Source organism: Nelumbo lutea, chromosome 4 (assembly GCF_056320005.1).
Source record: "Nelumbo lutea isolate HS-2025 chromosome 4, American lotus-T2T, whole genome shotgun sequence".
Taxonomy (NCBI): Eukaryota; Viridiplantae; Streptophyta; class Magnoliopsida; order Proteales; family Nelumbonaceae; genus Nelumbo; species Nelumbo lutea.
Genome location: NC_142687.1, coordinates 52,272,534 through 52,293,716, shown reverse-complemented (window position 1 = coordinate 52,293,716; position 21,183 = coordinate 52,272,534). Strand labels below are relative to the sequence as shown.

At 46.1% G+C, this 21,183-nt stretch overlaps 44 non-coding genes across 44 annotated transcripts; all 44 read left to right on the top strand.

Moving 5' to 3' along the window:
• Nucleotides 1–298: 298 nt before the first annotated feature.
• Nucleotides 299–417, top strand: LOC148858713 (5S ribosomal RNA). The gene has a single exon (XR_016096449.1). It is a non-coding gene; the product is annotated as a 5S ribosomal RNA (ribosomal RNA).
• A 359-nt stretch (nt 418–776) lies between these two features.
• Nucleotides 777–895, top strand: LOC148858712 (5S ribosomal RNA). Its single transcript, XR_016095676.1, has one exon. It is a non-coding gene; the product is annotated as a 5S ribosomal RNA (ribosomal RNA).
• Nucleotides 896–1,254: 359 nt separating this feature from the next.
• Nucleotides 1,255–1,373, top strand: LOC148858711 (5S ribosomal RNA). Its single transcript, XR_016096755.1, has one exon. It is a non-coding gene; the product is annotated as a 5S ribosomal RNA (ribosomal RNA).
• A 358-nt stretch (nt 1,374–1,731) lies between these two features.
• Nucleotides 1,732–1,850, top strand: LOC148858710 (5S ribosomal RNA). Its single transcript, XR_016096295.1, has one exon. It is a non-coding gene; the product is annotated as a 5S ribosomal RNA (ribosomal RNA).
• A 359-nt stretch (nt 1,851–2,209) lies between these two features.
• Nucleotides 2,210–2,328, top strand: LOC148858709 (5S ribosomal RNA). Its single transcript, XR_016096972.1, has one exon. It is a non-coding gene; the product is annotated as a 5S ribosomal RNA (ribosomal RNA).
• A 359-nt stretch (nt 2,329–2,687) lies between these two features.
• Nucleotides 2,688–2,806, top strand: LOC148858708 (5S ribosomal RNA). Its single transcript, XR_016097934.1, has one exon. It is a non-coding gene; the product is annotated as a 5S ribosomal RNA (ribosomal RNA).
• A 359-nt stretch (nt 2,807–3,165) lies between these two features.
• Nucleotides 3,166–3,284, top strand: LOC148858707 (5S ribosomal RNA). The gene has a single exon (XR_016096437.1). It is a non-coding gene; the product is annotated as a 5S ribosomal RNA (ribosomal RNA).
• Nucleotides 3,285–3,642: 358 nt separating this feature from the next.
• On the top strand, nt 3,643–3,761 carry LOC148858706 (5S ribosomal RNA). The gene has a single exon (XR_016097321.1). It is a non-coding gene; the product is annotated as a 5S ribosomal RNA (ribosomal RNA).
• Nucleotides 3,762–4,120: 359 nt separating this feature from the next.
• Nucleotides 4,121–4,239, top strand: LOC148858705 (5S ribosomal RNA). The gene has a single exon (XR_016096426.1). It is a non-coding gene; the product is annotated as a 5S ribosomal RNA (ribosomal RNA).
• Nucleotides 4,240–4,598: 359 nt separating this feature from the next.
• Nucleotides 4,599–4,717, top strand: LOC148858704 (5S ribosomal RNA). The gene has a single exon (XR_016097366.1). It is a non-coding gene; the product is annotated as a 5S ribosomal RNA (ribosomal RNA).
• A 358-nt stretch (nt 4,718–5,075) lies between these two features.
• On the top strand, nt 5,076–5,194 carry LOC148858703 (5S ribosomal RNA). Its single transcript, XR_016097595.1, has one exon. It is a non-coding gene; the product is annotated as a 5S ribosomal RNA (ribosomal RNA).
• A 359-nt stretch (nt 5,195–5,553) lies between these two features.
• On the top strand, nt 5,554–5,672 carry LOC148858702 (5S ribosomal RNA). Its single transcript, XR_016096540.1, has one exon. It is a non-coding gene; the product is annotated as a 5S ribosomal RNA (ribosomal RNA).
• Nucleotides 5,673–6,031: 359 nt separating this feature from the next.
• On the top strand, nt 6,032–6,150 carry LOC148858701 (5S ribosomal RNA). The gene has a single exon (XR_016097318.1). It is a non-coding gene; the product is annotated as a 5S ribosomal RNA (ribosomal RNA).
• Nucleotides 6,151–6,509: 359 nt separating this feature from the next.
• LOC148858700 (5S ribosomal RNA) lies at nt 6,510–6,628 on the top strand. Its single transcript, XR_016097050.1, has one exon. It is a non-coding gene; the product is annotated as a 5S ribosomal RNA (ribosomal RNA).
• A 359-nt stretch (nt 6,629–6,987) lies between these two features.
• On the top strand, nt 6,988–7,106 carry LOC148858699 (5S ribosomal RNA). The gene has a single exon (XR_016096415.1). It is a non-coding gene; the product is annotated as a 5S ribosomal RNA (ribosomal RNA).
• A 359-nt stretch (nt 7,107–7,465) lies between these two features.
• On the top strand, nt 7,466–7,584 carry LOC148858698 (5S ribosomal RNA). Its single transcript, XR_016097253.1, has one exon. It is a non-coding gene; the product is annotated as a 5S ribosomal RNA (ribosomal RNA).
• A 359-nt stretch (nt 7,585–7,943) lies between these two features.
• Nucleotides 7,944–8,062, top strand: LOC148858697 (5S ribosomal RNA). The gene has a single exon (XR_016096630.1). It is a non-coding gene; the product is annotated as a 5S ribosomal RNA (ribosomal RNA).
• A 359-nt stretch (nt 8,063–8,421) lies between these two features.
• On the top strand, nt 8,422–8,540 carry LOC148858696 (5S ribosomal RNA). The gene has a single exon (XR_016097884.1). It is a non-coding gene; the product is annotated as a 5S ribosomal RNA (ribosomal RNA).
• Nucleotides 8,541–8,899: 359 nt separating this feature from the next.
• On the top strand, nt 8,900–9,018 carry LOC148858695 (5S ribosomal RNA). The gene has a single exon (XR_016097830.1). It is a non-coding gene; the product is annotated as a 5S ribosomal RNA (ribosomal RNA).
• Nucleotides 9,019–9,378: 360 nt separating this feature from the next.
• On the top strand, nt 9,379–9,497 carry LOC148858694 (5S ribosomal RNA). Its single transcript, XR_016096983.1, has one exon. It is a non-coding gene; the product is annotated as a 5S ribosomal RNA (ribosomal RNA).
• A 360-nt stretch (nt 9,498–9,857) lies between these two features.
• Nucleotides 9,858–9,976, top strand: LOC148858693 (5S ribosomal RNA). Its single transcript, XR_016096583.1, has one exon. It is a non-coding gene; the product is annotated as a 5S ribosomal RNA (ribosomal RNA).
• Nucleotides 9,977–10,335: 359 nt separating this feature from the next.
• Nucleotides 10,336–10,454, top strand: LOC148858692 (5S ribosomal RNA). The gene has a single exon (XR_016096404.1). It is a non-coding gene; the product is annotated as a 5S ribosomal RNA (ribosomal RNA).
• A 359-nt stretch (nt 10,455–10,813) lies between these two features.
• LOC148858691 (5S ribosomal RNA) lies at nt 10,814–10,932 on the top strand. Its single transcript, XR_016096393.1, has one exon. It is a non-coding gene; the product is annotated as a 5S ribosomal RNA (ribosomal RNA).
• A 358-nt stretch (nt 10,933–11,290) lies between these two features.
• Nucleotides 11,291–11,409, top strand: LOC148858690 (5S ribosomal RNA). The gene has a single exon (XR_016097049.1). It is a non-coding gene; the product is annotated as a 5S ribosomal RNA (ribosomal RNA).
• A 358-nt stretch (nt 11,410–11,767) lies between these two features.
• Nucleotides 11,768–11,886, top strand: LOC148858689 (5S ribosomal RNA). The gene has a single exon (XR_016096382.1). It is a non-coding gene; the product is annotated as a 5S ribosomal RNA (ribosomal RNA).
• A 359-nt stretch (nt 11,887–12,245) lies between these two features.
• LOC148858688 (5S ribosomal RNA) lies at nt 12,246–12,365 on the top strand. Its single transcript, XR_016097898.1, has one exon. It is a non-coding gene; the product is annotated as a 5S ribosomal RNA (ribosomal RNA).
• Nucleotides 12,366–12,724: 359 nt separating this feature from the next.
• On the top strand, nt 12,725–12,843 carry LOC148858687 (5S ribosomal RNA). The gene has a single exon (XR_016096371.1). It is a non-coding gene; the product is annotated as a 5S ribosomal RNA (ribosomal RNA).
• A 358-nt stretch (nt 12,844–13,201) lies between these two features.
• Nucleotides 13,202–13,320, top strand: LOC148858686 (5S ribosomal RNA). The gene has a single exon (XR_016096294.1). It is a non-coding gene; the product is annotated as a 5S ribosomal RNA (ribosomal RNA).
• A 358-nt stretch (nt 13,321–13,678) lies between these two features.
• Nucleotides 13,679–13,797, top strand: LOC148858685 (5S ribosomal RNA). The gene has a single exon (XR_016096359.1). It is a non-coding gene; the product is annotated as a 5S ribosomal RNA (ribosomal RNA).
• Nucleotides 13,798–14,156: 359 nt separating this feature from the next.
• Nucleotides 14,157–14,275, top strand: LOC148858684 (5S ribosomal RNA). The gene has a single exon (XR_016096203.1). It is a non-coding gene; the product is annotated as a 5S ribosomal RNA (ribosomal RNA).
• Nucleotides 14,276–14,633: 358 nt separating this feature from the next.
• Nucleotides 14,634–14,752, top strand: LOC148858683 (5S ribosomal RNA). Its single transcript, XR_016096696.1, has one exon. It is a non-coding gene; the product is annotated as a 5S ribosomal RNA (ribosomal RNA).
• A 359-nt stretch (nt 14,753–15,111) lies between these two features.
• LOC148858682 (5S ribosomal RNA) lies at nt 15,112–15,230 on the top strand. The gene has a single exon (XR_016096348.1). It is a non-coding gene; the product is annotated as a 5S ribosomal RNA (ribosomal RNA).
• Nucleotides 15,231–15,589: 359 nt separating this feature from the next.
• Nucleotides 15,590–15,708, top strand: LOC148858681 (5S ribosomal RNA). Its single transcript, XR_016097486.1, has one exon. It is a non-coding gene; the product is annotated as a 5S ribosomal RNA (ribosomal RNA).
• A 358-nt stretch (nt 15,709–16,066) lies between these two features.
• LOC148858680 (5S ribosomal RNA) lies at nt 16,067–16,185 on the top strand. Its single transcript, XR_016097069.1, has one exon. It is a non-coding gene; the product is annotated as a 5S ribosomal RNA (ribosomal RNA).
• A 359-nt stretch (nt 16,186–16,544) lies between these two features.
• On the top strand, nt 16,545–16,663 carry LOC148858679 (5S ribosomal RNA). Its single transcript, XR_016096650.1, has one exon. It is a non-coding gene; the product is annotated as a 5S ribosomal RNA (ribosomal RNA).
• Nucleotides 16,664–17,022: 359 nt separating this feature from the next.
• Nucleotides 17,023–17,141, top strand: LOC148858678 (5S ribosomal RNA). Its single transcript, XR_016096337.1, has one exon. It is a non-coding gene; the product is annotated as a 5S ribosomal RNA (ribosomal RNA).
• A 359-nt stretch (nt 17,142–17,500) lies between these two features.
• On the top strand, nt 17,501–17,619 carry LOC148858677 (5S ribosomal RNA). Its single transcript, XR_016096326.1, has one exon. It is a non-coding gene; the product is annotated as a 5S ribosomal RNA (ribosomal RNA).
• Nucleotides 17,620–17,977: 358 nt separating this feature from the next.
• On the top strand, nt 17,978–18,096 carry LOC148858676 (5S ribosomal RNA). The gene has a single exon (XR_016097048.1). It is a non-coding gene; the product is annotated as a 5S ribosomal RNA (ribosomal RNA).
• Nucleotides 18,097–18,454: 358 nt separating this feature from the next.
• On the top strand, nt 18,455–18,573 carry LOC148858675 (5S ribosomal RNA). Its single transcript, XR_016096472.1, has one exon. It is a non-coding gene; the product is annotated as a 5S ribosomal RNA (ribosomal RNA).
• A 359-nt stretch (nt 18,574–18,932) lies between these two features.
• LOC148858674 (5S ribosomal RNA) lies at nt 18,933–19,051 on the top strand. Its single transcript, XR_016095803.1, has one exon. It is a non-coding gene; the product is annotated as a 5S ribosomal RNA (ribosomal RNA).
• Nucleotides 19,052–19,409: 358 nt separating this feature from the next.
• Nucleotides 19,410–19,528, top strand: LOC148858673 (5S ribosomal RNA). The gene has a single exon (XR_016096595.1). It is a non-coding gene; the product is annotated as a 5S ribosomal RNA (ribosomal RNA).
• A 358-nt stretch (nt 19,529–19,886) lies between these two features.
• Nucleotides 19,887–20,005, top strand: LOC148858672 (5S ribosomal RNA). The gene has a single exon (XR_016096315.1). It is a non-coding gene; the product is annotated as a 5S ribosomal RNA (ribosomal RNA).
• A 359-nt stretch (nt 20,006–20,364) lies between these two features.
• On the top strand, nt 20,365–20,483 carry LOC148858671 (5S ribosomal RNA). Its single transcript, XR_016096304.1, has one exon. It is a non-coding gene; the product is annotated as a 5S ribosomal RNA (ribosomal RNA).
• Nucleotides 20,484–20,841: 358 nt separating this feature from the next.
• Nucleotides 20,842–20,960, top strand: LOC148858670 (5S ribosomal RNA). Its single transcript, XR_016097738.1, has one exon. It is a non-coding gene; the product is annotated as a 5S ribosomal RNA (ribosomal RNA).
• The last annotated feature ends 223 nt before the right edge of the window (nt 20,961–21,183 follow it).

The window sequence follows — 21,183 nt, the reverse complement described above, 5'->3', positions numbered from 1 at the left end:
AGACAACAGGAAACAATGTGTCGGATACTCGGACCATTTGCGGAACGACTGTCATTACTGAATGGGAACGGTGCAAAACCGGGCTTTTGGCATTCGTCGTGCATTGTGGGCCCCGTGATATTACTACATTTATCCGAGGATGCGGCAGATCTAGAAAGGAATAACTCCGCTCACCTGAAGCTTGTGCACGGTAACCAAGGGAGGAAAGTTGCATACACCGTTTTTTCAAGTCTGAAAGAATTAATGGAGGGGAGCAAGATAGTGAGTGCATAAAGATTAAAGCGAACAAGAAGAAAACGGGTGCGATCATACCAGCACTAATGCACCGGATCCCATCAGAACTCCGAAGTTAAGCGTGCTTGGGCGAGAGTAGTACTAGGATGGGTGACCTCCTGGGAAGTCCTCGTGTTGCACCCCAATTTTATTAATATTTTATTTTTGATATACTATTTGCAAATTCCATATGTCGTTTCGGCGAGACAACTGGAAACAACGTGCCGGATACTCGGACCATTTGCGGCACGACCGTCATTACTGAATGGGAACGGTGCAAAACCGGTTTTTTGGCATTCATAGTGCATTGTGGGCCCCACGATATTACTACATTTATCCGGGGCAGCGACAGATCCAGAAAGGAATAACTCCGCTCACCTGGGAGCTTGTGCACGGTTACCAAGGGAGGAAAGTTACATACACCGTTTTTTCAAGTCTGAAAGAATTAATGGAGGGGAGCAAGATAGTGAGTGCATAAAGATTAAAGCGAACAAGAAGCAAACGGGTGCGATCATACCAGCACTAATGCACCGGATCCCATCAGATCTCCGAAGTTAAGCGTGCTTGGGCGAGAGTAGTACTAGGATGGGTGACCTCCTGGGAAGTCCTCGTGTTGCACCCCAATTTTATTAATATTTTATTTTTGATATACAATTTGCAAATTCCATATGTCGTTTCGGCGAGACAACAGGAAATAACGTGCCGGATACTCGGACCATTTGCGGAACGACTGTCATTACTGAATGGGAACGGTGCAAAACCGGGCTTTTGGCATTCGTCGTGCATTGTGGGCCCCACGATATTACTACATTTATCCGGGGATGCGGCAGATCTAGAAAGGAATAACTCCGCTCACCTGGGAGCTTGTGCACGGTAACCAAGGGAGGAAAATTGTATACACCGTTTTTTCAAGTCTGAAAGAATTAACGGAGGGGAGAAAGATAATGAGTGCATAAAGATTAAAGCGAACAAGAAGCAAACGGGTGCGATCATACTAGCACTAATGCATCGGATCCCATCAGAACTCCGAAGTTAAGCGTGCTTTGGCGAGGGTAGTACTAGGATGGGTGACCTCCTGGGAAGTCCTCGTGTTGCACCCCAATTTTATTAATATTTTATTTTTGATATACTATTTGCAAATTCTATATGTCGTTTCGGCGAGACAACAGGAAACAACGTGCCGGATACTCGGACCATTTGCGGAACGACTGTCATTACCGAATGGGAACGGAGCAAAACCGGGCTTTTGGCATTCGTCGGGCATTGTGGGCCCCACGATATTACTTCATTTATCCGGGGATGCGGCAGATCTAGAAAGGAATAACTCCGCTCACCTGGGAGCTTGTGCACGGTAACCAAGGGAGGAAAGTTGTATACACCGTTTTTTCAAGTCTGAAAGAATTAACGGAGGGGAGCAAGATAATGAGTGCATAAAGATTAAAGCGAACAAAAGCAAACGGGTGCGATCATACTAGTACTAATGCACCGGATCCCATCAGAACTCCGAAGTTAAGCGTGCTTGGGCGAGAGTAGTACTAGGATGGGTGACCTCCTGGGAAGTCCTCGTGTTGCACCCCAATTTTATTAATATTTTATTTTTGATATACTATTTGCAAATTCCATATGTCGTTTCGGCGAGACAACAGGAAACAACGTGCCGGATACTCGGACCATTTGCGGAACGACGGTCATTACTGAATGGGAACGGTGCAAAACCGGGCTTTTGGCATTCGTTGTGCATTGTGGGCCCCACGATATTACTACATTTATCCGGGGATGCGGCAGATTTAGAAAGGAATAACTCCGCTCACCTGGGAGCTTGTGCACGGTAACCCAGGGAGGAAAGTTGTATACACCGTTTTTTCAAGTCTGAAAGAATTAACGGAGGGGAGCAAGATAATGAGTGCATAAAGATTAAAGCGAACAAGAACCAAACGGGTGCGATCATACTAGCACTAATGCACCGGATCCCATCAGAAATCCGAAGTTAAGCGTGCTTGGGCGAGAGTAGTACTAGGATGGGTGACCTCCTGGGAAGTCCTCGTGTTGCACCCCAATTTTATTAATATTTTATTTTTGATATAGTATTTGCAAATTCTATATGTCGTTTCGGCGAGACAACAGGAAACAACGTGCCGGATACTCGGACCATTTGCGGAACGACTGTCATTACTGAATGGGAACGGTGCAAAACCGGGCTTTTGGCATTCGTCGTGCATTGTGGGCCCCACGATATTACTACATTTATCCGGGAATGCGGCAGATCTAGAAAGGAATAACTCCGCTCACCTGGGAGCTTGTGCACGGTAACCAAGGGAGGAAAGTTGCATACACCGTTTTTTCAAATCTGAAATAATTAATGGAGGGGAGCAAGATAGTGAGTGCATAAAGATTAAAGCGAACAAGAAGAAAACGGGTGCGATCATACCAGCACTAATGCACCGGATCCCATCAGAACTCCGAATTTAAGCGTGCTTGGGCGAGAGTAGTACTAGGATGGGTGACTTCCTGGGAAGTCCTCATGTTGCACCCCAATTTTATTAATATTTTATTTTTGATATACTATTTGCAAATTCCATATGTCGTTTCGGCGAGACAACTGGAAACAACGTGCCGGATACTCGGACCATTTGCGGCACGACCGTCATTACTGAATGGGAACGGTGCAAAACCGGTCTTTTGGCATTCATAGTGCATTGTGGGCCCCACGATATTACTACATTTTTCCGGGGCAGCGACAGATCTAGAAAGGAATAACTCCGCTCACCTGGGAGCTTGTGCACGGTTACCAAGGGAGGAAAGTTGCATACACCGTTTTTTCAAGTCTGAAAGAATTAATGGAGGGGAGCAAGATAGTGAGTGCATAAAGATTAAAGCGAACAAGAAGCAAACGGGTGCGATCATACCAGCACTAATGCACCGGATCCCATCAGAACTCCGAAGTTAAGCGTGCTTGGGCGAGAGTAGTACTAGGATGGGTGACCTCCTGGGAAGTCCTCGTGTTGCACCCCAATTTTATTAATATTTTATTTTTGATATACTATTGGCAAATTCCATATGTCGTTTCGGCGAGACAACAGGAAACAACGTGCCGGATACTCGGACCATTTGGGGAACGACTGTCATTACTGAATGGGAACGGTGCAAAACAGGGCGTTTGGCATTCGTCGTGCATTGTGGGCCCCATGATATTACTACATTTATCCGGGGATGCGGCAGATCTAGAAAGGAATAAATCCGCTCACCTGGGAGCTTGTGCACGGTAACCAAGGGAGGAAAGTTGTATACACCGTTTTTTCAAGTCTGAAAGAATTAACGGAGGGGAGCAAGATAATGAGTGCATAAAGATTAAAGCGAACAAAAGCAAACGGGTGCGATCATACTAGTACTAATGCACCGGATCCCATCAGAACTCCGAAGTTAAGCGTGGTTGGGCGAGAGTAGTACTAGGATGGGTGACCTCCTGGGAAGTCCTCGTGTTGCACCCCTATTTTAGTAATATTTTATTTTTGATATACTATTTGCAAATTCCATATGTCGTTTCGGCGAGACAATAGGAAACAACGTGCCGGATACTCGGACCATTTGCGGCACGACCGTCATTACTGAATGGGAACGGTGCAAAACCGGTCTTTTGGCATTCGTAGTACATTGTGGGCCCCATGATATTACTACATTTATCCGGGGCAACGACAGATCTAGAAAGGAATAACTCCGCTCACCTGGGAGCTTGTGCACGGTTACCAAGGGAGGAAAGTTGCATACACCGTTTTTTCAAGTCTGAAAGAATTAATGGAGGGGAGCAAGATAGTGAGTGCATAAAGATTAAAGCGAACAAGAAGCAAACGGGTGCGATCATACCAGCACTAATGCACCGGATCCCATCAGAACTCCGAAGTTAAGCGTGCTTGGGCGAGAGTAGTACTAGGATGGGTGACCTCCTGGGAAGTCCTCGTGTTGCACCCCAATTTTATTAATATTTTATTTTTGATATACAATTTGCAAATTCCATATGTCGTTTCGGCGAGACAACAGGAAACAACGTGCCGGATACTCGGACCATTTGCGGAACGACTGTCATTACTGAATGGGAACGGTGCAAAACCGGGCTTTTGGCATTCGTCGTGCATTGTGGGCCCCACGATATTACTACATTTATCCGGGGATGCGGCAGATCTAGAAAGGAATAACTCCGCTCACCTGGGAGCTTGTGCACGGTAACCAAGGGAGGAAAATTGTATACACCGTTTTTTCAAGTCTGAAAGAATTAACGGAGGGGAGCAAGATAATGAGTGCATAAAGATTAAAGCGAACAAGAAGCAAACGGGTGCGATCATACTAGCACTAATGCACCGGATCCCATCAGAACTACGAAGTTAAGCGTGCTTTGGCGAGGGTAGTACTAGGATGGGTGACCTCCTGGGAAGTCCTCGTGTTGCACCCCAATTTTATTAATATTTTATTTTTGATATACTATTTGCAAATTCCATATGTCGTTTCGGCGAGACAACAGGAAACAACGTGCCGGATACTTGGATCATTTGCGGAACGACTGTCATTACCGAATGGGAACGGTGCAAAACCGGGCTTTTGGCATTCGTCGTGCATTGTGGGCCCCACGATATTACTACATTTATCCGGGGATGCGGCAGATCTAGAAAGGAATAACTCCGCTCACCTGGGAGCTTGTGCACGGTAACCAAGGGAGGAAAGTTGTATACACCGTTTTTTCAAGTCTGAAAGAATTAACGGAGGGGAGCAAGATAATGAGTGCATAAAGATTAAAGCGAACAAAAGCAAACGGGTGCGATCATACTAGTACTAATGCACCGGATCCCATCAGAACTCCGAAGTTAAGCGTGCTTTGTCGAGAGTAGTACTAGGATGGGTGACCTCCTGGGAAGTCCTCGTGTTGCACCCCAATTTTATTAATATTTTATTTTTGATATACTATTTGCAAATTCCATATGTCGTTTCGGCGAGACAACAGGATACAACGTGCCGGATACTCGGACCATTTGCGGAACGACTGTCATTACTGAATGGGAACGGTGCAAAACCGGGCTTTTGGCATTCGTCGTGCATTGTGGGCCCCACGATATTACTACATTTATCCGGGGATGCGGCAGATCTAGAAAGGAATAACTCCGCTCACCTGGGAGCTTGTGCACGGTAACCCAGGGAGGAAAGTTGTATACACCGTTTTTTCAAGTCTGAAAGAATTAACGGAGGGGAGCAAGATAATGAGTGCATAAAGATTAAAGCGAACAAGAACCAAACGGGTGCGATCATATTAGCACTAATGCACCGGATCCCATCAGAACTCCGAAGTTAAGCGTGCTTGGGCGAGAGTAGTACTTGGATGGGTGACCTCCTGGGAAGTCCTCGTGTTGCACCCCAATTTTATTAATATTTTATTTTTTATATACTATTTGCAAATTCTATATGTCGTTTCGGCGAGACAACAGGAAACAACGTGCCGGATACTCGGACCATTTGCGGAACGACTGTCATTACTGAATGGGAACGGTGCAAAACCGGGCTTTTGGCATTCGTCGTGCATTGTGGGCCCCACGATATTACTACATTTATCCGGGAATGCGGCAGATCTAGAAAGGAATAACTCCGCTCACCTGGGAGCTTGTGCACGGTAACCAAGGGAGGAAAGTTGCATACACCGTTTTTTCAAATCTGAAAGAATTAATGGAGGGGAGCAAGATAGTGAGTGCATAAAGATTAAAGCGAACAAGAAGAAAACGGGTGCGATCATACCATCACTAATGCACCGGATCCCATCAGAACTCCGAAGTTAAGCGTGCTTGGGCGAGAGTAGTACTAGGATGGGTGACCTCCTGGGAAGTCCTCATGTTGCACCCCAATTTTATTAATATTTTATTTTTGATATACTATTTGCAAATTCCATATGTCGTTTCGGCGAGACAACTGGAAACAACGTGCCGGATACTCGGACCATTTGCGGCACGACCGTCATTACTGAATGGGAACGGTGCAAAACCGGTCTTTTGGCATTCATAGTGCATTGTGGGCCCCACGATATTACTACATTTATCCGGGGCAGCGACAGATCTAGAAAGGACTAACTCCGCTCACCTGGGAGCTTGTGCACGGTTACCAAGGGAGGAAAGTTGCATACACCGTTTTTTCAAGTCTGAAAGAATTAACGGAGGGGAGCAAGATAGTGAGTGCATAAAGATTAAAGCGAACAAGAAGAAAACGTGTGCGATCATACCAGCACTAATGCACCGGATCCCATCAGAACTCCGAAGTTAAGCGTGCTTGGGCGAGAGTAGTACTAGGATGGGTGACCTCCTGGGAAGTCCTCATGTTGCACCCCAATTTTATTAATATTTTATTTTTGATATACTATTTGCAAATTCCATATGTCATTTCGGCGAGACAACTGGAAACAACGTGCCGGATACTCGGACCATTTGCGGCACGACCGTCATTACTGAATGGGAACGGTGCAAAACCGGTCTTTTGGCATTCATAGTGCATTGTGGGCCCCATGATATTACTACATTTATCCGGGGCAACGACAGATCTAGAAAGGAATAACTCCGCTCACCTGGGAGCTTGTGCACGGTTACCAAGGGAGGAAAGTTGCATACACCGTTTTTTCAAGTCTGAAAGAATTAATGGAGGGGAGCAAGATAGTGAGTGCATAAAGATTAAAGCGAACAAGAAGCAAACGGGTGCGATCATACCAGCACTAATGCACCGGATCCCATCAGAACTCCGAAGTTAAGCGTGCTTGGGCGAGAGTAGTACTAGGATGGGTGACCTCCTGGGAAGTCCTCGTGTTGCACCCCAATTTTACTAATATTTTATTTTTGATATACAATTTGCAAATTCCATATGTCGTTTCGGCGAGACAACAGGAAATAACGTGCCGGATACTCGGACCATTTGCGGAACGACTGTCATTACTGAATGGGAACGGTGCAAAACCGGGCTTTTGGCATTCGTCGTGCATTGTGGGCCCCACGATATTACTACATTTATCCGGGAATGCGGCAGATCTAGAAAGGAATAACTCCGCTCACCTGGGAGCTTGTGCACGGTAACCAAGGGAGGAAAGTTGCATACACCGTTTTTTCAAGTCTGAAAGAATTAACGGAGGGGAGCAAGATAATGAGTGCATAAAGATTAAAGCGAACAAGAACCAAACGGGTGCGATCATACTAGCACTAATGCACCGGATCCCATCAGAACTACGAAGTTAAGCGTGCTTGGGCGAGAGTAGTACTAGGATGGGTGACCTCCTGGGAAGTCCTCGTGTTGCACCCCAATTTTATTAATATTTTATTTTTGATATACAATTTGCAAATTCCATATGTCGTTTCGGCGAGACAACAGGAAATAACGTGCCGGATACTCGGACCATTTGCGGAACGACTGTCATTACTGAATGGGAACGGTGCAAAACCGGGCTTTTGGCATTCGTCGTGCATTGTGGGCCCCACGATATTACTACATTTATGCGGGGATGCGGCAGATCTAGAAAGGAATAACTCCGCTCACCTGGGAGCTTGTGCACGGTAACCAAGGGAGGAAAGTTGTATACACCGTTTTTTCAAGTCTGAAAGAATTATCGGAGGGGAGCAAGATAATGAGTGCATAAAGATTAAAGCGAACAAGAAGCAAACGGGTGCGATCATACTAGCACTAATGCACCGGATCCCATCAGAACTCCGAAGTTAAGCGTGCTTGGGCGAGGGTATTACTAGGATGGGTGACCTCCTGGGAAGTCCTCGTGTTGCACCCCAATTTTATTAATATTTTATTTTTGATATACTATTTGCAAATTCCATATGTCGTTTCGGCGAGACAATAGGAAACAACGTGCCGGATACTCGGACCATTTGCGGAACGACTGTCATTACTGAATGGGAACAGTGCAAAACCGGGCTTTGGGTATTCGTCGTGCATTGTGGGCCCCACGATATTACTACATTTATCCGGGGATGCGGCAGATCTAGAAAGGAATAACTCCGCTCACCTGGGAACTTGTGCACGGTTACCAAGGGAGGAAATTTGCATACACCGTTTTTTCAAGTCTGAAAGGATTAATGGAGGGGAGCAAGACAGTGAGTGCATAAAGATTTCTGCGAACAAGACGCAAACGGGTGCGATCATACCAGCACTAATGCACCGGATCCCATCAGAACTCCGAAATTAAGCGTGCTTGGGTGAGAGTAGTATTAGGATGGGTGACCTCCTGCGAAGTCCTCGTGTTGCACCCCAATTTTATTAATATTTTATTTTTGATATACTATTTGCAAATTCCATATGTCGTTTCGGCGAGACAACTAGAAACAACGTGCCGGATACTCGGACCATTTGCGGAACGACCGTCATTACTGAATGGGAACGGTGCAAAACCGGGCTTTTGGCATTCGTCGTGTATTGTGGGCCCCGCGATATTACTGCATTTATCCGGGGATGCGGCAGATCTAGAAATGAATAACTCCGCTCACCTGGGAGCTTGTGCACGGTTACCAAGGGAGGAAAGTTGCATACACCGTTTTTTCAAGTCTGAAAGAATTAATGGAGGGGAGCAAGATAGTGAGTGCATAAAGATTAATGCGAACAAGATGCAAACGGGTTCGATCATACCAGCACTAATGCACCGGATCCCATCAGAACTCCGAAGTTAAGCGTGCTTGGGCGAGAGTAGTATTAGGATGGGTGACCTCCTGGGAAGTCCTCGTGTTGCACACCAATTTTATTAATATTTTATTTTTGATATACTATTTGCAAATTCTATATGTCGTTTCGGCGAGACAATTGGAAACAACGTGCCGGATACTCGGACCATTTGCGGCACGACCGTCATTACTGAATGGGAACGGTGCAAAACTGGGCTTTTGGCATTCGTCGTGCATTGTGGGGCCCGTGATATTACTACATTTATCCGAGGATGCGGCAGATATAGAAAAGGAATAACTTCGCTCACCTGGGAGCTTGTGCACGGTTACCAAGGGAGGAAAGTTGCATAAACCGTTTTTTCAAGTCTGAAAGAATTAATGGAGGGGAGCAAGATAGTGAGTGCATAAAGATTAAAGCGAACAAGAAGCAAACGGGTGCGATCATACCAGCACTAATGCACCGGATTCCATCAGAACTCCGAAGTTAAGTGTGCTTGGGCGAGAGTAGTATTAGGATGGGTGACCTCCTGGGAAGTCCTCGTGTTGCACCCCAATTTTATTAGTATTTTATTTTTGATATACTATTTGCAAATTCTATATGTCGTTTCGGCGAGACAACTGGAAACAACGTGCCGGATACTCGGACCATTTGCGGCACGACCGTCATTACTGAATGGGAACGGTGCAAAACTGGGCTGTAGGCATTCGTCGTGTATTGTGGGCCCCGTGATATTACTACATTTATCCGAGGATGCGGCAGATATAGAAAAGGAATAACTCCGCTCACATGGGAGCTTGTGCACGGTTACCAAGGGAGGAAAGTTGCATACACCGTTTTTTCAAGTCTGAAAGAATTAATGGAGGGGAGCAAGATAGTGAGTGCATAAAGATTCATGCGAACAAGATGCAAACGGGTGCGATCATACAAGCACTAATGCACCGGATCCCATCAGAACTCCGAAGTTAAGCGTGCTTGGGCGAGAGTAGTACTAGGATGGGTGACCTCCTGGGAAGTCCTCGTGTTGCACCCCAATTTTATTAATATTTTATATTTGATATACTATTGGCAAATTCCGTATGTCGTTTCGGCGAGACAACTGGAAACAACGTGCCGGATACTCGGACCATTTGCGGCAAGACCGTCATTACTGAATGGGAACGGTGCAAAACCGGTCTTTTGGCATTCATAGTGCATTGTCGGCCCCACGATATTACTACATTTACCCGGGGCAGCGACAGATCTAGAAAGGAATAACTCCGCTCACCTGGGATCTTGTGCACGGTTACCAAGGGAGGAAAGTTGCATACACCGTTTTTTCAAGTCTGAAAGAATTAATGGAGGGGAGCAAGATAGTGAGTGCATAAAGATTAAAGCGAACAAGAAGCAAACGGGTGCGATCATACCAGCACTAATGCACCGGATCCCATCAGAACTCCGAAGTTAAGCGTGCTTGGGCGAGAGTAGTACTAGGATGGGTGACCTCCTGGGAAGTCCTCGTGTTGCACCCCAATTTTATTAATATTTTATATTTGATATACTATTGGCAAATTCCATATGTCGTTTCGGCGAGACAACTGGAAACAACGTGCCGGATACTCGGACCATTTGCGGCAAGACCGTCATTACTGAATGGGAACGGTGCAAAACCGGTCTTTTGGCATTCATAGTGCATTGTGGGCCCCACGATATTACTACATTTACCCGGGGCAGCGACAGATCTAGAAAGGAATAACTCCGCTCACCTGGGATCTTGTGCACGGTTACCAAGGGAGGAAAGTTGCATACACCGGTTTTTCAAATCTGAAAGAATTAATGGAGGGGAGCAAGATAGTGAGTGCATAAAGATTAAAGCGAACAAGAAGCAAACGGGTGCGATCATACCAGCACTAATGCACCGGATCCCATCAGAACTCCGAAGTTAAGCGTGCTTGGGCGAGAGTAGTACTAGGATGGGTGACCTCCTGGGAAGTCCTCGTGTTGCACCCCAATTTTATTAATATTTTATTTTTGATATACTATTGGCAAATTCCATATGTCGTTTCGGCGAGACAACAGGAAACAATGTGCCGGATACTCGGACCATTTGCGGAACGACTGTCATTACTGAATGGGAACGGTGCAAAACCGGGCTTTTGGCATTCGTCGTGCATTGTGGGCCCCGTGATATTACTACATTTATCCGAGGATGCGGCAGATCTAGAAAGGAATAACTCCGCTCACCTGAAGCTCGTGCACGGTAACCAAGGGAGGAAAGTTGCATACACCGTTTTTTCAAGTCTGAAAGAATTAATGGAGGGGAGCAAGATAGTGAGTGCATAAAGATTAAAGCGAACAAGAAAAAAACGTGTGCGATCATACCAGCACTAATGCACCGGATCCCATCAGAACTCCGAAGTTAAGCGTGCTTGGGCGAGAGTAGTACTAGGATGGGTGACCTCCTGGGAAGTCCTCATGTTGCACCCCAATTTTATTAATATTTTATTTTTGATATACTATTTGCAAATTCCATATGTCGTTTCGGCGAGACAACTGGAAACAACGTGCCGGATACTCGGACCATTTCGGCACGACCGTCATTACTGAATGGGAACGGTGCAAAACCGGTCTTTTGGCATTCATAGTACATTGTGGGCCCCACGATATTACTACATTTATCCGGGGCAGCGACAGATCTAGAAAGGAATAACTCCGCTCACCTGGGAGCTTGTGCACGGTTACCAAGGGAGGAAAGTTGCATACACCGTTTTTTCAAGTCTGAAAGAATTAATGGAGGGGAGCAAGATAGTGAGTGCATAAAGATTAAAGCGAACAAGAAGCAAACGGGTGCGATCATACCAGCACTAATGCACCGGATCCCATCAGAACTCCGAAGTTAAGCGTGCTTGGGCGAGAGTAGTACTAGGATGGGTGACCTCCTGGGAAGTCCTCGTGTTGCACCCCAATTTTATTAATATTTTATTTTTTATATACTATTTGCAAATTCCATATGTCGTTTCGGCGAGACATCAGGAAACAACGAGCCGGATATTCGGACCATTTGCGGCACGACCGTCATTAACGAATGGGAACGGTGCAAAACCGGGCTTTTGGCATTCGTCGTGCATTGTGGGCCCCACGATATTACTACATTTATCCGGGGATGCGGCAGATCTGGAAAGGAATAACTCCGCTCACCTGGGAGCTTGTGCACGGTAACCCAGGGAGGAAAGTTGTATACACCGTTTTTTCAAGTCTGAAAGAATTAACGGAGGGGAGCAAGATAATGAGTGCATAAAGATTAAAGCGAACAAGAACCAAACGGGTGCGATCATACTAGCACTAATGCATCGGATCCCATTAGAACTCCGAAGTTAAGCGTGCTTTGGGCGAGAGTAGTACTAGGATGGGTGACCTCCTGGGAAGTCCTCGTGTTGCACCCCAATTTTATTAATATTTTATTTTTGATATACTATTTGCAAATTCTATATGTCGTTTCGGCGAGACAACAGTAAACAACGTGCCGGATACTCGGACCATTTGCGGCACGACCGTCATTACTGAATGGGAACGGTGCAAAACTGGTCTTTTGGCATTCGTAGTGCATTGTGGGCCCCACGATATTACTACATTTATCCGGGGCAGCTGCAGATGTAGAAAGGAATAACTCCGGTCACCTGGGAGCTTGTGCACGGTTACCAAGGGAGGAAAGTTGCATACACCGTTTTTTCAAGTCTGAAAGAATTAATGGAGGGGAGCAAGATAGTGAGTGCATAAAGATTAAAGCGAACAAGAAGCAAACGGGTGCGATCATACCAGCACTAATGCACCGGATCCCATCAGAACTCCGAAGTTAAGCGTGCTTGGGCGAGAGTAGTACTAGGATGGGTGACCTCCTGGGAAGTCCTCGTGTTGCACCCCAATTTTATTAATATTTTATATTTGATATACTATTGGCAAATTCCATATGTCGTTTCGGCGAGACAACAGGAAACAACGTGCCGGATACTCGGACCATTTGGGGAACGACCGTCATTACTGAATGGGAACGGTGCAAAACAGGGCGTTTGGCATTCGTCGTGCATAGTGGGCCCCACGATATTACTACATTTATCCGGGGATGCGGCAGATCTAGAAAGGAATAACTCCGCTCACCTGGGAGCTTGTGCACGGTAACCAAGGGAGGAAAGTTGTATACACCGTTTTTTCAAGTCTGAAAGAATTAACGGAGGGGAGCAAGATAATGAGTGCATAAAGATTAAAGCGAACAAAAGCAAACGGGTGCGATCATACTAGTACTAATGCACCGGATCCCATCAGAACTCCGAAGTTAAGCGTGCTTGGGCGAGAGTAGTACTAGGATGGGTGACCTCCTGGGAAGTCCTCGTGTTGCACCCCAATTTTAGTAATATTTTATTTTTGATATACTATTTGCAAATTCCATATGTCGTTTCGGCGAGACAACTGGAAACAACGTGCCGGATACTCGGACCATTTGCGGCACGACCGTCATTACTGAATGGGAACGGTGCAAAACCGGTCTTTTGGCATTCATAGTGCATTGTGGGCCCCACGATATTACTACATTTATCCGGGGCAGCGACAGATCTAGAAAGGAATAACTCCGCTCACCTGGGAGCTTGTGCACGGTTCCCAAGGGAGGAAGTTGCATACACCGTTTTTTCAAATCTGAAAGAATTAATGGAGGGGAGCAAGATAGTGAGTGCATAAAGATTAAAGCGAACAAGAAGCAAACGGGTGCGATCATACCAGCACTAATGCACCGGATCCCATCAGAACTCCGAAGTTAAGCGTGCTTGGGCGAGAGTAGTACTAGGATGGGTGACCTCCTGGGAAGTCCTCGTGTTGCACCCCAATTTTATTAATATTTTATATTTGATATACTATTGGCAAATTCCATATGTCGTTTCGGCGAGACAACTGGAAACAACGTGCCGGATACTCGGACCATTTGCGGAACGACCGTCATTACTGAATGGGAACGGTGCAAAACCGGTCTTTTGGCATTCATAGTGCATTGTGGGCCCCACGATATTACTACATTTATCCGGGGCAGCGACAGATCTAGAAAGGAATAACTCCGCTCACCTGAGAGCTTGTGCACGGTTACCAAGGGAGGAAAGTTGCATACACCGTTTTTTCAAGTCTGAAAGAATTAATGGAGGGGAGCAAGATAGTGAGTGCATAAAGATTAAAGCGAACAAGAAGCAAACGGGTGCGATCATACCAGCACTAATGCACCGGATCCCATCAGAACTCCGAAGTTAAGCGTGCTTGGTCGAGAGTAGTACTAGGATGGGTGACCTCCTGGGAAGTCCTCGTGTTGCACCCCAATTTTATTAATATTTTATATTTGATATACTATTGGCAAATTCCATATGTCGTTTCGGCGAGACAACAGGAAACAACGTGCCGGATACTCGGACCATTTGGGGAACGACCTTCATTACTGAATGGGAACGGTGCAAAACAGGGCGTTTGGCATTCGTCGTGCATTGTGGGCCCCACGATATTACTACATTTATCCGGGGATGCGGCAGATCTAGAAAGGAATAACTCCGCTCACCTGGGAGCTTGTGCACGGTAACCAAGGGTGGAAAGTTGTATACACCGTTTTTTCAAGTCTGAAAGAATTAACGGAGGGGAGCAAGATAATGAGTGCATAAAGATTAAAGCGAACAAAAGCAAACGGGTGCGATCATACTAGCACTAATGCACCGGATCCCATCAGAACTCCGAAGTTAAGCGTGCTTGGGCGAGAGTAGTACTAGGATGGGTGACCTCCTGGGAAGTCGTCGTGTTGCACCCCAATTTTATTAATATTTTATATTTGATATACTATTGGCAAATTCCATACGTCGTTTCGGCGAGACAACTGGAAACAACGTGCCGGATACTCGGACCATTTGCGGCACGACCGTCATTACTGAATGGGAACGGTGCAAAACCGGTCTTTTGGCATTCATAGTGCATTGTGGGCCCCACGATATTACTACATTTATCCGGGGCAGCGACAGATCTAGAAAGGAATAACTCCGCTCACCTGGGAGCTTGTGCACGGTTACCAAGGGAGGAAAGTTGCATACACCGGTTTTTCAAGTCTGAAAGAATTAATGGAGGGGAGCAAGATAGTGAGTGCATAAAGATTAAAGCGAACGAGAACCAAACGGGTGCGATCATACCAGCACTAATGCACCGGATCCCATCAGAACTCCGAAGTTAAGCGTGCTTGGGCGAGAGTAGTACTAGGATGGGTGACCTCCTGGGAAGTCCTCGTGTTGCACCCCAATTTTATTAATATTTTATATTTGATATACTATTGGCAAATTCCATATGTCGTTTCGGCGAGACAACTGGAAACAACGTGCCGGATACTCGGACCATTTGCGGAACGACCGTCATTACTGAATGGGAACGGTGCAAAACCGGTCTTTTGGCATTCATAGTGCATTGTGGGCCCCACGATATTACTACATTTATCCGGGGCAGCGACAGATCTAGAAAGGAATAACTCCGCTCACCTGGGAGCTTGTGCACGGTTACCAAGGGAGGAAAGTTGCATACACCGTTTTTTCAAGTCTGAAAGAATTAATGGAGGGGAGCAAGATAGTGAGTGCATAAAGATTAAAGCGAACAAGTATCAAACGGGTGCGATCATACCAGCACTAATGCACTGGATCCCATCAGAACTCCGAAGTTAAGCGTGCTTGGGCGAGAGTAGTATTAGGATGGGTGACCTCCTGGGAAGTCCTCGTGTTACACCCCAATTTTATTAATATTTTATTTTTGATATACTATTTGCAAATTCCATATGTCGTTTCGGCGAGACAACAGGAAACAACGTGCCGGATACTCGGACCATTTGCGGAACGACTGTCATTACCGAATGGGAACGGTGCAAAACCGGGCTTTTGGCATTCGTCGTGCATTGTGGGCCCCACGATATTACTACATTTATCCGGGGATGCGGCAGATCTAGAAAGGAATAACTCCGCTCACCTGGGAGCTTGTGCACGGTAACCAAGGGAGGAAAGTTGTATACACCGTTTTTTCAAGTCTGAAAGAATTAACGGAGGGGAGCAAGATAATGAGTGCATAAAGATTAAAGCGAACAAAAGCAAACGGGTGCGATCATACTAGTACTAATGCATCGGATCCCATCAGAACTCCGAAGTTAAGCGTGCTTGGGCGAGAGTAGTACTAGGATGGGTGACCTCCTGGGAAGTCCTCGTGTTGCACCCCAATTTTATTAATATTTTATTTTTGATATACTATTTGCAAATTCCATATGTCGTTTCGGCGAGACAACAGGAAACAACGTGCCGGATACTCGGACCATTTGCGGAACGACTGTCATTACTGAATGGGAACGGTGCAAAAACGGGCTTTTGGCATTCGTCGTGCATTGTGGGCCCCACGATATTACTACATTTATCCGGGGATGCGGCAGATCTGGAAAGGAATAACTCCGCTCACCTGGGAGCTTGTGCACGGTAACCCAGGGAGGAAAGTTGTATACACCGTTTTTTCAAGTCTGAAAGAATTAACGGAGGGGAGCAAGATAGTGAGTGCATAAAGATTCCTGCGAACAAGATGCAAACGGGTTCGATCATACCAGCACTAATGCACCGGATCCCATCAGAACTCCGAAGTTAAGCGTGCTTGGGCGAGAGTAGTACTAGGATGGGTGACCTCCTGGGAAGTCCTCGTGTTGCACCCCAATTTTATTAATATTTTATATTTGATATACTATTGGCAAATTCCGTATGTCGTTTCGGCGAGACAACTGGAAACAACGTGCCGGATACTCGGACCATTTGCGGCAAGACCGTCATTACTGAATGGGAACGGTGCAAAACCGGTCTTTTGGCATTCATAGTGCATTGTCGGCCCCACGATATTACTACATTTACCCGGGGCAGCGACAGATCTAGAAAGGAATAACTCCGCTCACCTGGGATCTTGTGCACGGTTACCAAGGGAGGAAAGTTGCATACACCGGTTTTTCAAATCTGAAAGAATTAATGGAGGGGAGCAAGATAGTGAGTGCATAAAGATTAAAGCGAACAAGAAGCAAACGGGTGCGATCATACCAGCACTAATGCACCGGATCCCATCAGAACTCCGAAGTTAAGCGTGCTTGGGCGAGAGTAGTACTAGGATGGGTGACCTCCTGGGAAGTCCTCGTGTTGCACCCCAATTTTATTAATATTTTATATTTGATATACTATTGGCAAATTCCATATGTCGTTTCGGCGAGACAACTGGAAACAACGTGCCGGATACTCGGACCATTTGCGGCAAGACCGTCATTACTGAATGGGAACGGTGCAAAACCGGTCTTTTGGCATTCATAGTGCATTGTGGGCCCCACGATATTACTACATTTACCCGGGGCAGCGACAGATCTAGAAAGGAATAACTCCGCTCACCTGGGATCTTGTGCACGGTTACCAAGGGAGGAAAGTTGCATACACCGTTTTTTCAAATCTGAAAGAATTAATGGAGGGGAGCAAGATAGTGAGTGCATAAAGATTAAAGCGAACAAGAAGCAAACGGGTGCGATCATACCAGCACTAATGCACCGGATCCCATCAGAACTCCGAAGTTAAGCGTGCTTGGGCGAGAGTAGTACTAGGATGGGTGACCTCCTGGGAAGTCCTCGTGTTGCACCCCAATTTTATTAATATTTTATTTTTGATATACTATTGGCAAATTCCATATGTCGTTTCGGCGAGACAACAGGAAACAATGTGCCGGATACTCGGACCATTTGCGGAACGACTGTCATTACTGAATGGGAACGGTGCAAAACCGGGCTTTTGGCATTCGTCGTGCATTGTGGGCCCCGTGATATTACTACATTTATCCGAGGATGCGGCAGATCTAGAAAGGAATAACTCCGCTCACCTGGAGCTCGTGCACGGTAACCAAGGGAGGAAAGTTGCATACACCGTTTTTTCAAGTCTGAAAGAATTAATGGAGGGGAGCAAGATAGTGAGTGCATAAAGATTAAAGCGAACAAGAAAAAAACGTGTGCGATCATACCAGCACTAATGCACCGGATCCCATCAGAACTCCGAAGTTAAGCGTGCTTGGGCGAGAGTAGTACTAGGATGGGTGACCTCCTGGGAAGTCCTCATGTTGCACCCCAATTTTATTAATATTTTATTTTTGATATACTATTTGCAAATTCCATATGTCGTTTCGGCGAGACAACTGGAAACAACGTGCCGGATACTCGGACCATTTCGGCACGACCGTCATTACTGAATGGGAACGGTGCAAAACCGGTCTTTTGGCATTCGTAGTACATTGTGGGCCCCACGATATTACTACATTTATCCGGGGCAGCGACAGATCTAGAAAGGAATAACTCCGCTCACCTGGGAGCTTGTGCACGGTTACCAAGGGAGGAAAGTTGCATACACCGTTTTTTCAAGTCTGAAAGAATTAATGGAGGGGAGCAAGATAGTGAGTGCATAAAGATTAAAGCGAACAAGAAGCAAACGGGTGCGATCATACCAGCACTAATGCACCGGATCCCATCAGAACTCCGAAGTTAAGCGTGCTTGGGCGAGAGTAGTACTAGGATGGGTGACCTCCTGGGAAGTCCTCATGTTGCACCCCAATTTTATTAATATTTTATTTTTGATATACTATTTGCAAATTCCATATGTCGTTTCGGCGAGACAACTGGAAACAACGTGCCGGATACTCGGACCATTTGCGGAACGACCGTCATTACTGAATGGGAACGGTGCAAAACCGGTTTTTTGGCATTCATAGTGCATTGTGGGCCCCACGATATTACTACATTTATCCGGGGATGCGGCAGATCTAGAAAGGAATAACTCCGCTCACCTGGGAGCTTGTGCACGGTAACCAAGGGAGGAAAGTTGTATACACCGTTTTTTCAAGTCTGAAAGAATTAACGGAGGGGAGCAAGATAGTGAGTGCATAAAGATTAAAGCGAACAAGTAGCAAACGGGTGCGATCATACTAGCACTAATGCACCGGATCCCATCAGAACTCCGAAGTTAAGCGTGCTTGGGCGAGAGTAGTACTAGGATGGGTGACCTCCTGGGAAGTCCTCGTGTTGCACCCCAATTTTATTAATATTTTATATTTGATATACTATTGGCAAATTCCATATGTCGTTTCGGCGAGACAACTGGAAACAACGTGCCGGATACTTGGACCATTTGCGGCAAGACCGTCATTACTGAATGGGAACGGTGCAAAACCGGTCTTTTGGCATTCATAGTGCATTGTGGGCCCCACGATATTACTACATTTACCCGGGGCAGCGACAGATCTAGAAAGGAATAACTCCGCTCACCTGGGAGCTTGTGCACGGTAACCAAGGGAGGAAAGTTGTATACACCGTTTTTTCAAGTCTGAAAGAATTAACGGAGGGGAGCAAGATAATGAGTGCATAAAGATTAAAGCGAACAAAAGCAAACGGGTGCGATCATACTAGTACTAATGCACCGGATCCCATCAGAACTCCGAAGTTAAGCGTGCTTGGGCGAGAGTAGTACTAGAATGGGTGACCTCCTGGGAAGTCCTCGTGTTGCACCCCAATTTTATTAATATTTTATATTTGATATACTATTGGCAAATTCCATATGTCGTTTCGGCGAGACAACTGGAAACAACGTGCCGGATACTCGGACCATTTGCGGCACGACCGTCATTACTGAATGGGAATGGTGCAAAACCGGTCTTTTGGCATTCAAGTGCATTGTGGGCCCCACGATATTACTACATTTATCCGGGGCAGCGACAGATCTAGAAAGGAATAACTCCGCTCACCTGGGATCTTGTGCACGGTTCCCAAGGGAGGAAAGTTGCATACACCGGTTTTTCAAATCTGAAAGAATTAATGGAGGGGAGCAAGATAGTGAGTGCATAAAGATTAAAGCGAACAAGAAGCAAACGGGTGCGATCATACCAGCACTAATGCACCGGATCCCATCAGAACTCCGAAGTTAAGCGTGCTTGGGCGAGAGTAGTACTAGGATGGGTGACCTCCTGGGAAGTCCTCGTGTTGCACCCCAATTTTATTAATATTTTATATTTGATATACTATTGGCAAATTCCATATGTCGTTTCGGCGAGACAACTGGAAACAACGTGCCGGATACTCGGACCATTTGCGGAACGACTGTCATTACTGAATGGGAACGGTGCAAAACCGGTCTTTTGGCATTCGTAGTGCATTGTGGGCCCCACGATATTACTACATTTATCCGGGGCAGCGACAGATCTAGAAAGGAATAACTCCGCTCACCTGAGAGCTTGTGCACGGTTACCAAGGGAGGAAAGTTGCATACACCGTTTTTTCAAGTCTGAAAGAATTAATGGAGGGGAGCAAGATAGTGAGTGCATAAAGATTAAAGCGAACACGAAGCAAACGGGTGCGATCATACCAGCACTAATGCACCGGATCCCATCAGAACTCCGAAGTTAAGCGTGCTTGGGCGAGAGTAGTACTAGGATGGGTGACCTCCTGGGAAGTCCTCGTGTTGCACCCCAATTTTATTAATATTTTATATTTGATATACTATTGGCAAATTCCATATGTCGTTTCGGCGAGACAACAGGAAACAACGTGCCGGATACTCGGACCATTTGGGGAACGACCTTCATTACTGAATGGGAACGGTGCAAAACAGGGCGTTTGGCATTCGTCGTGCATTGTGGGCCCCACGATATTACTACATTTATCCGGGGATGCGGCAGATCTAGAAAGGAATAACTCCGCTCACCTGGGAGCTTGTGCACGGTAACCAAGGGAGGAAAGTTGTATACACCGTTTTTTCAAGTCTGAAAGAATTAACGGAGGGGAGCAAGATAATGAGTGCATAAAGATTAAAGCGAACAAAAGCAAACAGGTGCGATCATACTAGTACTAATGCACCGGATCCCATCAGAACTCCGAAGTTAAGCGTGCTTGGGCGAGAGTAGTACTAGGATGGGTGACCTCCTGGGAAGTCGTCGTGTTGCACCCCAATTTTATTAATATTTTATATTTGATATACTATTGGCAAATTCCATATGTCGTTTCGGCGAGACAACTGGAAACAACGTGCCGGATACTCGGACCATTTGCGGCACGACCGTCATTACTGAATGGGAACGGTGCAAAACCGGTCTTTTGGCATTCATAGTGCATTGTGGGCCCCACGATATTACTACATTTATCCGGGGCAGCGACAGATCTAGAAAGGAATA